This window comes from Mustelus asterias, chromosome 19 (genome assembly GCF_964213995.1).
Source record: "Mustelus asterias chromosome 19, sMusAst1.hap1.1, whole genome shotgun sequence".
Classification (NCBI taxonomy): Eukaryota; Metazoa; Chordata; class Chondrichthyes; order Carcharhiniformes; family Triakidae; genus Mustelus; species Mustelus asterias.
In genome coordinates, this window is record NC_135819.1 from 36270087 (window position 1) to 36282192 (window position 12106).

Below are 12106 nucleotides of genomic sequence, written 5' to 3' on the forward strand. Positions count from 1 at the left end.
GCCCCTCAAGTGCTTAATGTTTTATAACAACAAACAGATATTCCTAGCCCCTCCTCGGAGATAACTACTTCTTTAATAGCTTCTTTAAACTATTAATTAAACTGTGAACTTTCTTCCTCCCTACTGGGATAATTAAGTGTTTTGGAATGCACCAACCATTAATAATGATACATTGATAACACTTGGGGTAATGTTAACAAACAGCTATTGTAATTGTCTTTCTCAAACCCCCCCTCCCCCCCGCACCTCCCCCGATGTAGGCTGTTTTTTTCCATTTTTGAAAGTGCCTGGTTTAAACAACTGCGCAATGATTTAAATAACGTAACAGTTTTGCTTTTTTTTCAAATGACAGGTGGGCTTTTAAAAAATAATAAAGTTGGGGATTTAAATAACTCGATAGCTTGACTCTTCTGTATAGCTTATCAGGCCTTCATGAGTATTTACATCTCCATCGATTTGTGACCACATATTGTGGAATAAAGTTCTTGCTGTAGTAAAGTGTGGTTTGTTTGAATATAGCTTGGCTTTCAAATGGTCCAGCTGCATTTGGGTTTGTTCCATGTGTGAATCATGCCCAGCCCCCACCGCACCCCCGCACCCCCACCCTCCCCTCCCCCCATTCTACGATAGGCAAAAATTGGATTTCTAGACCCAGGTCCTGCCTGCAAATTTTACTCCATGAAACTTTGGCCCATAGTGACAGATTTTAGTATGTTGGATTTCACCAAGTTAGAGGAAAGTGCAGGCTCCTGGACAGCACACTGGCGGCTCTGTAGAGAAGACACAGAGGAGAAGAGATGTTTGATCTCGCTAACCACATGGTTCCTATTGCAGTCTTTTCCATGGCTGCACACTTCTTTCAACAGATATTCTGTTGACTCTAGTATGTAGTTACTCCACCTCCCCATTTTCTCCTTCCATCATTCCTATGTTATCCCTGCAACATTTAATTCTCAGTCAAGGATTTAATGTAGCCATGACCCAGCAATTCTAATTATATCTGCCCCTTGCAACATAATATTGTCTCCGATTCTCTTTTTATTATGGGCACCATATGCATTGCTGTACAGGCAGTCTAACACTCCTGCCCATTTACTGTTCTCACTTAGTTTCTTCTGTCCCGAGCTTTCCTTTCCTGTTTTACATAAATTTAAACTTGTTTCATTATTTCTAGATCACTCCCCCAACTTAAGCAGTTTAAAATCTTTTACTAATGCCCTATTTACCCTTTTCACTGTGACATTGAATCATAGAATCCCTACAGTGCAGAATGAGGCCATTCGGCCCATCGAGTCTGTACCGACCACAATCCCACCCAGGCCCTATTCCCATAACCTCACATATCCACCCTACTAATCCCCCTGACACTAGGGTCAATTTAGCATGTACAATCAACCTAACCTGCACATCTTTGGACTGTGGGAGGAAACCAGAGCACCTGGAGAAAACCCACACAGACACGGGCAGAATGTGCAAACTCCACGCAGCAGTCCCATTGCTGCAGCTCTTTTCTGTTCCAGTACTGCTGGGAATATGTAAAGGGGCATAGGTTGACATAGAGAGTATGGGTGGTTATGAGGGTGGGTTCAACAGACCATTAGATGGCTTTAGGGGTAAGGAGTTATGGTGATGAGTACAAGTGTAACAGGTAGCATGGATGGGGCATGGGGAGTGTGTAGGGGGTGCAGGCCCTAGTAATATTTAAAACAATGGGAATTAGAAGGCAAACTCTCCAAGGACTGCACAAGATTGTTGTCGTTGTTGGAGCCCAATCATCTTTACCCCTGGAAAGCACTGCAAGAGTTCCTCAGACCAAAGTACTTCATCAATGACCTTCCCTCCACCATAAGGTCTGAACTGGTGATGTTAGTTGATGATTGCACAGTGTTCAGTTCCATTTTCAACTCTTCAAATAATGAAGCAGTCTTTGTCTGCATGTAGCAAGAACTGGACAACATTCACGTTGGGCCTATACTCGGAGTTTTGAATAATGAGAGGTGATCTTACTGAAACATAGAGGATTCTGAGGGGAATTGATAGGGTGGATCCCGGGAGAATGTTTCCACTTATTGGAGAGATAAAAACTAGGAATATAGTTTTAAGAATAATTCTTTCAAGATGGAGATGAGGGGATTTTTGTTCTTTCAGAGGGTCATTCGTCTATGGAATTCACTTTCGCAGAGGCTGGGTCTTTGAATTTATTGAAGGCAGAGTTAGATAGATTTTTGATAGAGAAGGGAGTCAAGGGTTATGGGGGGGAAGAAAGGAAAGTGGAGTTGAGAGCATGACTAGCCGTGATCTTATTAAATGATCAGGCTGGAAGGGTTGAAGGCATATTCCTACTCCTGCTCTTAAGTTCATATATTCAGGCTTGGGTAGTAAGAGGCATTCACATCATACAAGTACCAAACAATGACCATCTCCAACAATAGAAGATCTAACCATCTCCCAATGAGATTCTAAAGTATTACTTCCCATCAATGAATCCTCCATCAATATCCGGGGGGGTTACCATTGACCAGAAGCTTAAATGGACCAGCCATATAAATACCAAGCACGTCAAAGGCAACTCCTGTGGCAAATAATTTGATATCCTGACTCCCCAAAGCCTGGCCACCCTCTATGAGGTACAAATCAGCAGTAGGAGGAATACCTCAATTTGCCTGGATGAGTGCAGCTTCAACAATGAAACCCCTGTGACGGCAGCTAGGCCAAAGCAGCCAGCTTGATTGACACTCCATCCACCAGTTTAAACATTCACACCCTCCACCACTGGTGCTCTGTTGCAGCTGTGTGAATGATCTATGAGCTGCACTGCAGCAACTCACCAAGGCTCCTTCGATAGCATCTTCCAAACGCCTGACCTCTATAACCTAGAAGGAAGAACTTGTTAGCTTAATCAAATCTTTTGAGGATGTAACAAGGATGATTGATGAAGGTAGTGGAGTGGACGCTATTTACATAGATTTTGGTAAGGCATTTGACAAGGTCCCACATGGGAGACTGGTCAGAAAAGTTAGATCCCAGGGGATACAGGGTAGGCAGTGACCCAAAATTGGCTCAGCAACAAGAAGCAAAGGGTAATGGTCAATGGATGTTTTTGTGAATGGAAAGAGGTTTCTAGTGATGTCCCACGGGGCTCAGTACTGGGCCCTCGCTGTTTGTTGTATAAGCTAATGATATTTGGACTTAAATATAGGAAGCAGATAGTACAAAAATTGGCCATGTAATTAATGGTGAAGAGGATAGCTGTTATATCAATGGTTTAGTTGAGTGGATGGAAAAGTGGCAAATGGAATTCAATTTAGAAAAGTGTAAGATAATGCATTTGGGGAGGCCAAACAAAGCAAGGAAACATTCAATAAATGGAAGGATATTGAGAGGGGTTGAGGAAGTGAGAGACCTTGGAGTGCATGTCCACAGGTCCCTGAAGGTGGCAGGATGGGTGGACAAAATGGTCAAGAAAGAATATGGAATACTTTCCTTTATTGAGTGAGGTATTGAATACAAAAGCAGTGATGTAATGTGTAAAACTCTGGTTAGGCCACAGCTGGGGTTTTGTGAACAGTTCTGGTCACCACATTACAGGAAGAACATAATTGCTCTGGAGAGAGTGCAGAGTAGATTTAATAGAATGTTGCCAAGTTTTGACAATTGCAACTATGGAGAGAGATTGATTAGGCTCGGGTTGTTTTCCTGAGAGCAGAGAAGGCTGAGGGGTGACTTAATTGAGGTTGCAAAATTATGAAGGGCCTGGATAAGGTAGACAGGAAAGCCCTGCTTCCTCCCAGCTGAGGGGTCACTTACCAGGGGTACAGATTTAAGGTGATTGCTGGAAGGATTAGAGGGGAAATGAGGAAAGACTTATTCACTTTGAGGGTAGTGGGGGACTGGAATTCACTGCCTAAGTTGGTGGTTGAGGCTGGAATGCTAGAATCATTTAAATGGTACCTAGATCTGCACCTAAAGTGTTGTAAACTGTAACGCTATGGACCAGATGCTGAAAGTGGGATTTAAATGAACGGTTAGAGTTTTTTGTAGACAGGCTGGATGACCCCTTTCTGCACCACAGTTTTTCTATGGTTCTATGGTCCAAGGACAAGGGGAGTAGATGCATGAGAACACCACTACCTGTAAGTTCCCCTCCAAGTCACACGACATCCAGATTTGGACCTACATCGCTGTTCCTTCACTGTCAACTGGGTCAAAGTCCTGGAACTCCCTTCCCTAATAGCACCGTGGGTATGTCTGCAGAAGATGGACTAGAACCATAGAATCCTTACAGCAGAGAAGGAGGCCATTCAGCCCATCAGGTCTGCACTGATTCTGTGAGAGAGCATCTTACCCAGCACCGCGCCCCCCCCCCCCCCCCCCCCCCCCCCCCCCACCCCGCCAGCTCTAACCCCGTAACCCTGCACATATATCATGGTTAACCTACCACCTAACCTACACATCTTGGGACACTTAAGAGGAAATTTAGCATGGCCAGTCTACCTAACATGCACACATTTGGAATATTGTGTGCAGTTCTAGTCACCTCACTATAAGAAGGATGTGGAAGCGCTGGAAAGAGTGCAGAGGAGATTTACCAGGATGCTGCCTGGTTTGGAGGGTAGGTCTTATGAGGAAAGGTTGAGGGAGCTAGGGCTGTTCTCTCTGGAGCGGAGGAGGCTGAGGGGAGACTTAATAGAGGTTTATAAAATGATGAAGGGGATAGATAGAGTGAACGTTCAAAGACTATTTCCTCGGGTGGATGGAGCTATTACAAGGGGGCATAACTATGGGGTTCGTGGTGGGAGATACAGGAAGGATATCAGAGGTAGGTTCTTTACGCAGAGAGTGGTTGGGGTATGGAATGGACTACTTGCAGTGATAGTGGAGTCAGACACTTTAGGAACGTTTAAGCGGTTATTGGATAGGCACATGGAGCACACCAGGATGATAGGGAGTGGGATAGCTTGATCTTGGTTTCAGATAAAGCTCGGCACAACATCGTGGGCCGAAGGGCCTGTTCTGTGCTGTACTGTTCTATGTTCTATGTTCTATATTTGGACTGTGGGAGGAAACCGGAGCACCCAGAGGAAATCCACACAGACACGGGGAGAATGTGAAAACTCCACACACTCACCCATAGCCAGAATCAAACCCGGGTCCAGACTGCAGTAGCTCAAAAGTTGGCTTATCACCAGCTTCTCAAGGGTATCTAGGGATAGGCCACAAAACTGGCTTTGCCAACGCTGCCCAAATATCCTGAATGAAGGAAGAAAAACCCTCAAAATCCCTTCTCTGTAGTCACTGGGTCCCCATTTGACTTCTCATGGACTTCTCTACTCCATTGACCGTGCATCATTTTTGTAATCTGATTCAGATGCCGCGATTTTACCGGCACGCCCGCCACGGGAATCGGAGCAGACAAGGGGTGAACAATGGGAAGTTCTGCTGACCTCAGGTGGAATTTTACGGTTTCGGGATGAGCGCGGCCTAAAAACCCCACCCATAGTTTGGATTTCCCATGCCTTGCTGTTGCCCTACCCTGCCGCCCTTTAAATACTTGGAGCAATCCCTGTGGCATCCTGCGCTTTCTACGTTGAATTGCAAATCCTCTCTGAAGTTCGGATTGCTGAACCTCTGCTCCTGTCACACAAAGCTCCCTGCTGGTGGCCCATTTCAAATCGCAAAATCCATTTCTGGTGATCAATCAAAAACTGGAATGCTTCAAATTTTTGAATGCAACAAGATTAGTTGCCATGGTGAAATCAAAAAAATTAAGATGGAATGGGGAGGAGTTGCAGCTCAATGTTGTGACAGCCCGTATAAATACAAGGTAGTGTTCAGTGACAGGCAAATAGATGTGAGTCTACCCTTTGAAACAAAATCCTGGAAAATCTAGGTTCCTGGATTCAAAAGGAAGAACGTTGTAATCCATGATAAAGAAACACATTTTGTCCTCTTCTATTGCTCTCATGCAAACATAGATTTCAGTTCCACAGGTACCAGGTGATCTATACCAGACTGTACTTGTGTGACTTAATTCAGTGATTGTTGACAGGCTTGTCACCATAACAGAGCCCAGTCCTGTTCCCATTTGATTTCCACGTTCATAGAATCCTTACAGTGCAGAAGGAGGCCATTTGGCCCATCGAGTCTGCACCGACAATAATTCCACCTCGGCCCTATCCCCGCAACCCCATGAATTTAAGTTGCTAATCCCCCTGACACTCAGGAGCAACTTAGCATGGCCAGTCAACTTAACCTGCACATCTTTGAAGTGTGGGAGGAAACCCACGCAGACACGGGGGGAATATGCAAACTCCACACAGACAATGACCCGAGGCTGGAATTGAACCCGGGTCCCTGGCGCTGTGAGGCAGCAGTGCTAACCACTGTGCCACTGTGTCGCTCAAAGTTCTGCTCACTTTGCAGCTGAATCATCAGGTCCAGGCCTTGTGATTGATGTGTGTACCGAGGCCAGTTCCAGTACCTGTTCATTTACCCGTGTGAAATCAGCCAATTCAACATAGGTATGAATGGAAAATGGAATCTTTCTCATTTCTGTGGCTCAGCAGCACCCGGTTGGTAATCATGACTGATTACTGGAGTGACACTAATAATTACAACCATGGTAGAATCTGGAGACAATACACATCTCTTTAACCTGTGTTTAATGCTCCCTCCACCCACATTGTATCTTTAAGACCTGGCTGGCTTTAGGGATTCGCATTCTAATCAGTATTCTGTAACTTGATTTTGTGTCTCTGCACTGTTTGAGAGCACATTTCCACTTCATCTGACGAAGGAGCAGCGCTCCAAAAGCTTATGGTATTTGCTACCAAATAAACCTGTTGGACTTTAACCTGGTGTTGTGAGACTTCTTACTGTGTTCACCCCAGTCCAACGCCGGCATCTCCACATCAGAATTATGAGAGGCAGCTAACGTTTTTGAAATTTATTGAAAATCATTCTGATGATATAAAATCACAGTGATAATAATTTGGTGGACGTTTAAGGGCAAATCTACTACTATGCTTCTGACAACCATTGCACAGCTGATCAATTGAATGGCAGAGAAGTCAGGCTCTGCAACAGGCAGTTGGTTCTCTACATCCAATATTTCACGATGTACGAATAGAAATTCCCTTTTTTTTTGTTACCTTTCAAAGAACTGAATCCCCTGCAGACTCAGCCTATGGCGCCGGTGTGTCTCCACATAAAGTTGCACAATGGATTGTGTGAGAGGTGGTCGATTGGTGATTCAAGTTTCTCTTTCTTGTCTACGGCAACATAGGCAGAAGGGTCATGGAAATGTTGGAAAAATAGTATCACAATGGGAGGATCCCCGCACACATCTTCCACATCAGCACACAATTGTTATTTACCTCACAGTCCAGTCCATCCAGGCTTTGAGTACTTTGTTCCTCTGCTCATTGCTGAAGGGTAGATGTGCACTCTAATCCAGCATTCTAATCACTTAATTTCATTTTATCTCAAGCCATTAAGTGGTTGAGAGCTTAACGAGATAGAATGGTTTACAGGTACCGTGAAAACCAACTTATTTCAGGAAATTTACTGGCCCTCATTTATATTTCATTAAATATTTGTGCTTGAATCAATATGGCTCTGAGCTTCAAGCATGAAATCCTGACACAATTTGGTTTATTGATTGATAGATAAAGAAAAGTATAAGTTTAAGAAGCTCTACAAATAGTTTCATTATAATGAACTTCATTGGGACATTAAGAGCTAGATTATCCTCTGAGTTTGGGTGTTGCGGCCAAGATATTAGAGCAGAGAGGCCTACTGCCAAAACCCAGAAACTAAATTGCCTCTCAAGTCTATCACACCTCTACACATCTCCATTCATATTTTAACCAGTGTGCTACATTTAAATTAAGCTGTGCATCTTAGAAAAATAGCTTGTTTCCCCTTTCTTCTTTTATTTTATTTTGATGGCCGGGTCCTCCGACCTTGACTGCAGCTGGGATTCCCCGGTGTCGCTGCAGGGAATGGAGATTTGGCTGAGTGCCAAATTCTCCGTTCTCGCTGGCAGCCGTAGCGGGGCATACGAGACCAGAGAATTCCAGCCTATATTTCTGACCGATAAATCTATTTGCTTCTATTATTTGTTCCTTCCTTCCCTGGACATTCTACTTTGCTTGGAGCTGTAGGCCTCCTTTCCCAGTACATGTTTTAACAATTAAACCTTTCTCCAGGATGTGCTTTCCAATCCATCAAACACTGTTCCTCCACCTACAAAGCCTAAAGAGGACCCTGTTGACCATAGACTTCCATTAGAATCATGGAATCATAGAATCCCTACAGTGCAGAAGGGGCCAATTCGGCTCATACAGCCTGCACTGACAGCAATCCCATCCAGGCCCTATCATCGTAACCCTACGTATTTACCCTGACACTAAGGGGCAATTTAGCATGGCCAATCAACTTAACCTGCACATCTTTGGAATGTTGGAGTAAACTGGAGCATCCAGAAGAAACCCACGCAGACATGGTGACAATGTGCAGACTCCGCACAGGCAGGCACCCAGGTCCCTGGAGCTGTGAGGCAGCAGTGCTAACCACTATGCCACCGTGTCACCCAACATAAGGTACAACGTAATCAGCTATGGGTCTTCAGCCTCAATGGTCCTCCGGTAACACAGTGGTTAGTGCTGCTGCTCCACAGCTCCAGGGACCTGGGTTCGTTTCCCGGCTTGGGTCACTGTCTGTGTGGAGTTTGCACGTTCTCCTCGTGTCTGCGTGGGTTTCCTCCGGGTGCTCTGGTTTCCTCCCACAGTAAGAAGTTTAACAACACCAGGTTAAAGTCTAACAGGTTTATTTGGTAGCAAAAGCCACACAAGCTTTCGGAGCTGCAAGCCCCTTCTTCAGGTGAAGAAGGGGCTTGCAGCTCCGAAAGCTTGTGTGGCTTTTGCTACCAAATAAACCTGTTGGACTTTAACCTGGTGTTGTTAAACTTCTTACTGTGTTTACCCCAGTCCAACGCCGGCATCTCCACATCATTCCTCCCACAGTCCAAAGATGTGCGGGTTAGGTGATTGGCCATGGTAAAATTGCCCCTTAGTGTCCTGAGATGCGTAGGTTAGAGAGATTAGCGGGTAAACATGTAGAGATAAGGGTAACCCCCTTGGCCTGGGTGGGATTGTGGTCGGTGCAGACTCGATGGGCCGAATGGCCTCTTTCTGCACTGTAGGGATTCTATGAAATTCTTTAAGATACTTTCAAGAGACTACCAGGTCCTTAGAGGGATAAGGAAAATAAATGTGGAACACGTGGGGATTGTGGGGAAATTTCAGGAACAACTTTAAGAAGCATCTCTATTCAATGAGATGATTAATAGCTAGAACCAGTTAATAGAAAAGACAGATCAAACCCAGAACACTGAACGCTGAAATAGAATCTAACTGCTATGTTTGCAAATTGATGATATAGTATTCCAGATGGAGGCAGTAACAAAACCTTATTGATCTGGGCACACCTTGTGAAATATGAAGTTATTAAATGAGCTATCAATTTATACATTGGTCGTTTGGAAAAATGGCACAGGAATTTATTGGAAGATAATACATGGTATGGAAGAATTGTTTGTACCAGGATAATTAAATGGATATCTCGTTGTACATCTTTACTGGAAATCAATAAAGCATGCCAGCACCATAAAATATAAAGCACATTTTTTAAAAAGGCTCTCATTTTCACTATTTGTTTCAAGTGGCTTGGTCTAATCCAAGTTTTTAGATATGGATTCGAGGCATGTAATGCAATCAGTAAAAGACAAATAGTTTCAGTGATCTATGGCCAAGAGTTTCTGCAATGTGACTCACACTGCTGTTGTTAAATCTGTAAAAAAATCAACAAACCCCACTGGCCTCCAGAGGAGATAACACTGATGTTTCTTAGGTGTGTGCTCATTTACAATTATGTATTAGCATGCAGTGGTATGAAAACTATATAAATCTGGTGTGGGAAGCTGAACAGACAGGAGATTTCTTTGCGACCTTCTAAATGCATTTTTCAGGCTGTGTTAACCAGAAACTGGAGCGTGAGAAGATAACTGAAGAACATTTCTGTCTCAAATTCTTTCACTGCATATGTTACTGACCTTTTTATTACACTTGGACAGATTATGAATATTGAGATATCATCTATGTTAAAGTGGGTAGGAGGGATATGGCAAGTAGTCACTAAGAAAAACACAACATCAGCTGTTCAGATCTCCAAGACGTTGGAACGCAGGGTGAACAGACATCCGGAGGTGGATGCAGAATGGGACTGCCACTGATTGCCAATCCCAACCTCCAGACTGTGAAACAATACTGGAAGAAGATCTGTATACTTTGTAGGGCGGACAAGGCAAGAGACATCACAGTTCTCCCTTACACATCAGTGTACTCTCCACCCCCTCAGGCAACAATTAACCTCTCGCTATGTCTTCTGTTTAAGGTTTATCTCCTTTTCCTGTGACTACACGGCTCTCTTAACATGCAGCAGTCGCCTTGTGGGAGGCAACTTGGGAGCAACCATCTGTGTGCCCCCCCCCCCCCCCCCCCACCGCACCCCCTGCCAACCCTCATCCTGAGATGCAGCTCATGCCAGGAGTCAGCTTTCATGAGAAAAGAGTGAGTTTCTATCATACAGCATTTGGAAATAACCCTGTCCCACAGTATTGTCACCTTAGATGACAACTTGTGTAAGCGTTGTGCCGACAGGGAATGTTGTACCCACCCTGAGTACCTGTGAAACTGAAGAGAGGTGAGTAAGAGTGTTGCAAAGCAATTGCAGATGTTGAAATCTGTAACTCAAATACTTCAACTTCTTTTCAGTCTTGGCCTCACTCCTGCCCAATTCTGCCTCTTCATCCCCAGTTTTCATGTCTTCACTATTGGTGGCCGCAGCTTCATCTGTGTGGAACAGTTCTGGAATTCCCTTCCTATTGCGCCCTACATCTCTGTCTTTCCATCAGATGCTGCACCAAATCCACATGTTTGACCAAGCTTGTAGTCACCTGTCCGAATATCTCTTTATACAGCCCTCCAATTATGTCATGTGTCCTTCCCCAGAAGCTCACACCTTCATGTAAGCAAATGCAGTCAGCAGCAACTCGGTGGTCCGATTACTGCACAGATCTGGGATCACGAGGAAATTGACAAGAAGCTGGTTACAACTGCAAGTTGGAGAGAATTGCTTTCCGCCTGTCTTCCTTCATCAGAGAAAATAAAGCTGATAACTGCTGGAAACAGTGGGAAAATTCAGATCCATTGTTTCATTGTTGCTCCCTATTGTTACTTATTGTCTGACAAAGTAACAGCGAGTTTAACGCCACTCTGTCATTAACATGTAAGTCACAGAGTAATTATTGCCACATTTTTTTTAAGCTGAAGGTTGGGGGAAGAGGTACGATGTGAGATGCGTCCACTCCACTCTTGGCTGACGCTTTATGGACATAAAACTGCAGCTTGGCACCAAGTTCACTCCTTCGCACTTGATTGATGAGATAAGATTAATGTCTGCACTGGTTTGATGAGCCTTCACACTTCGAGATGTCTCGTTACAGCTGGCAACCACCAAAGACTCAAGGTGCAGGTGCAGTTATGGATTGCATCCTGGGCAATGCTACTTTGAATGCTACTTTGAAGATCCTTTTCCAGTAATTCAATCGAAACACATTGAGATCTCGGACAGCAGAACTTTAATATATATCTGGAAAGGGTTGACAGACTGGGTCTCTTGTCTGTTTGAAAAGATGCCTGAGGAGTGATCTTATTGAGATCTTTAAAATTATGAAAGAATTTGGGAGAGACAATGTTTCCTCTTGTGGGGATGAAGATAACCAGAGGCCATCAATAGAAGGTAGTCACCAAGAATCCACTCAGGAATTTTAAAGAAACTTTGTTACCCAAAGAGTGATGAGAATGTGGCACTCGATACTGCAGGAACGAGTTGTATAGATGCATTAAAAGAGAAGCTAAACAAGCATATAAGGGTGAAGGGGATAGGGGGTTATAATGATAGATTGAGATGAGGAAAGGTGGCAGAGGTTTGAATGAGTATAAACACTGGCATGGGCTGGTTGGGCGGAACGACTTGTTTTGGT

At 44.2% G+C, this 12106-nt stretch overlaps 1 protein-coding gene across 1 annotated transcript in view; it reads left to right on the top strand.

Moving 5' to 3' along the window:
• LOC144507886 (1-phosphatidylinositol 4,5-bisphosphate phosphodiesterase zeta-1-like) overlaps positions 1-12106 on the top strand; it is a 73519-nt gene that overhangs the window by 26479 nt on the left and 34934 nt on the right. The window lies entirely within an intron of this gene.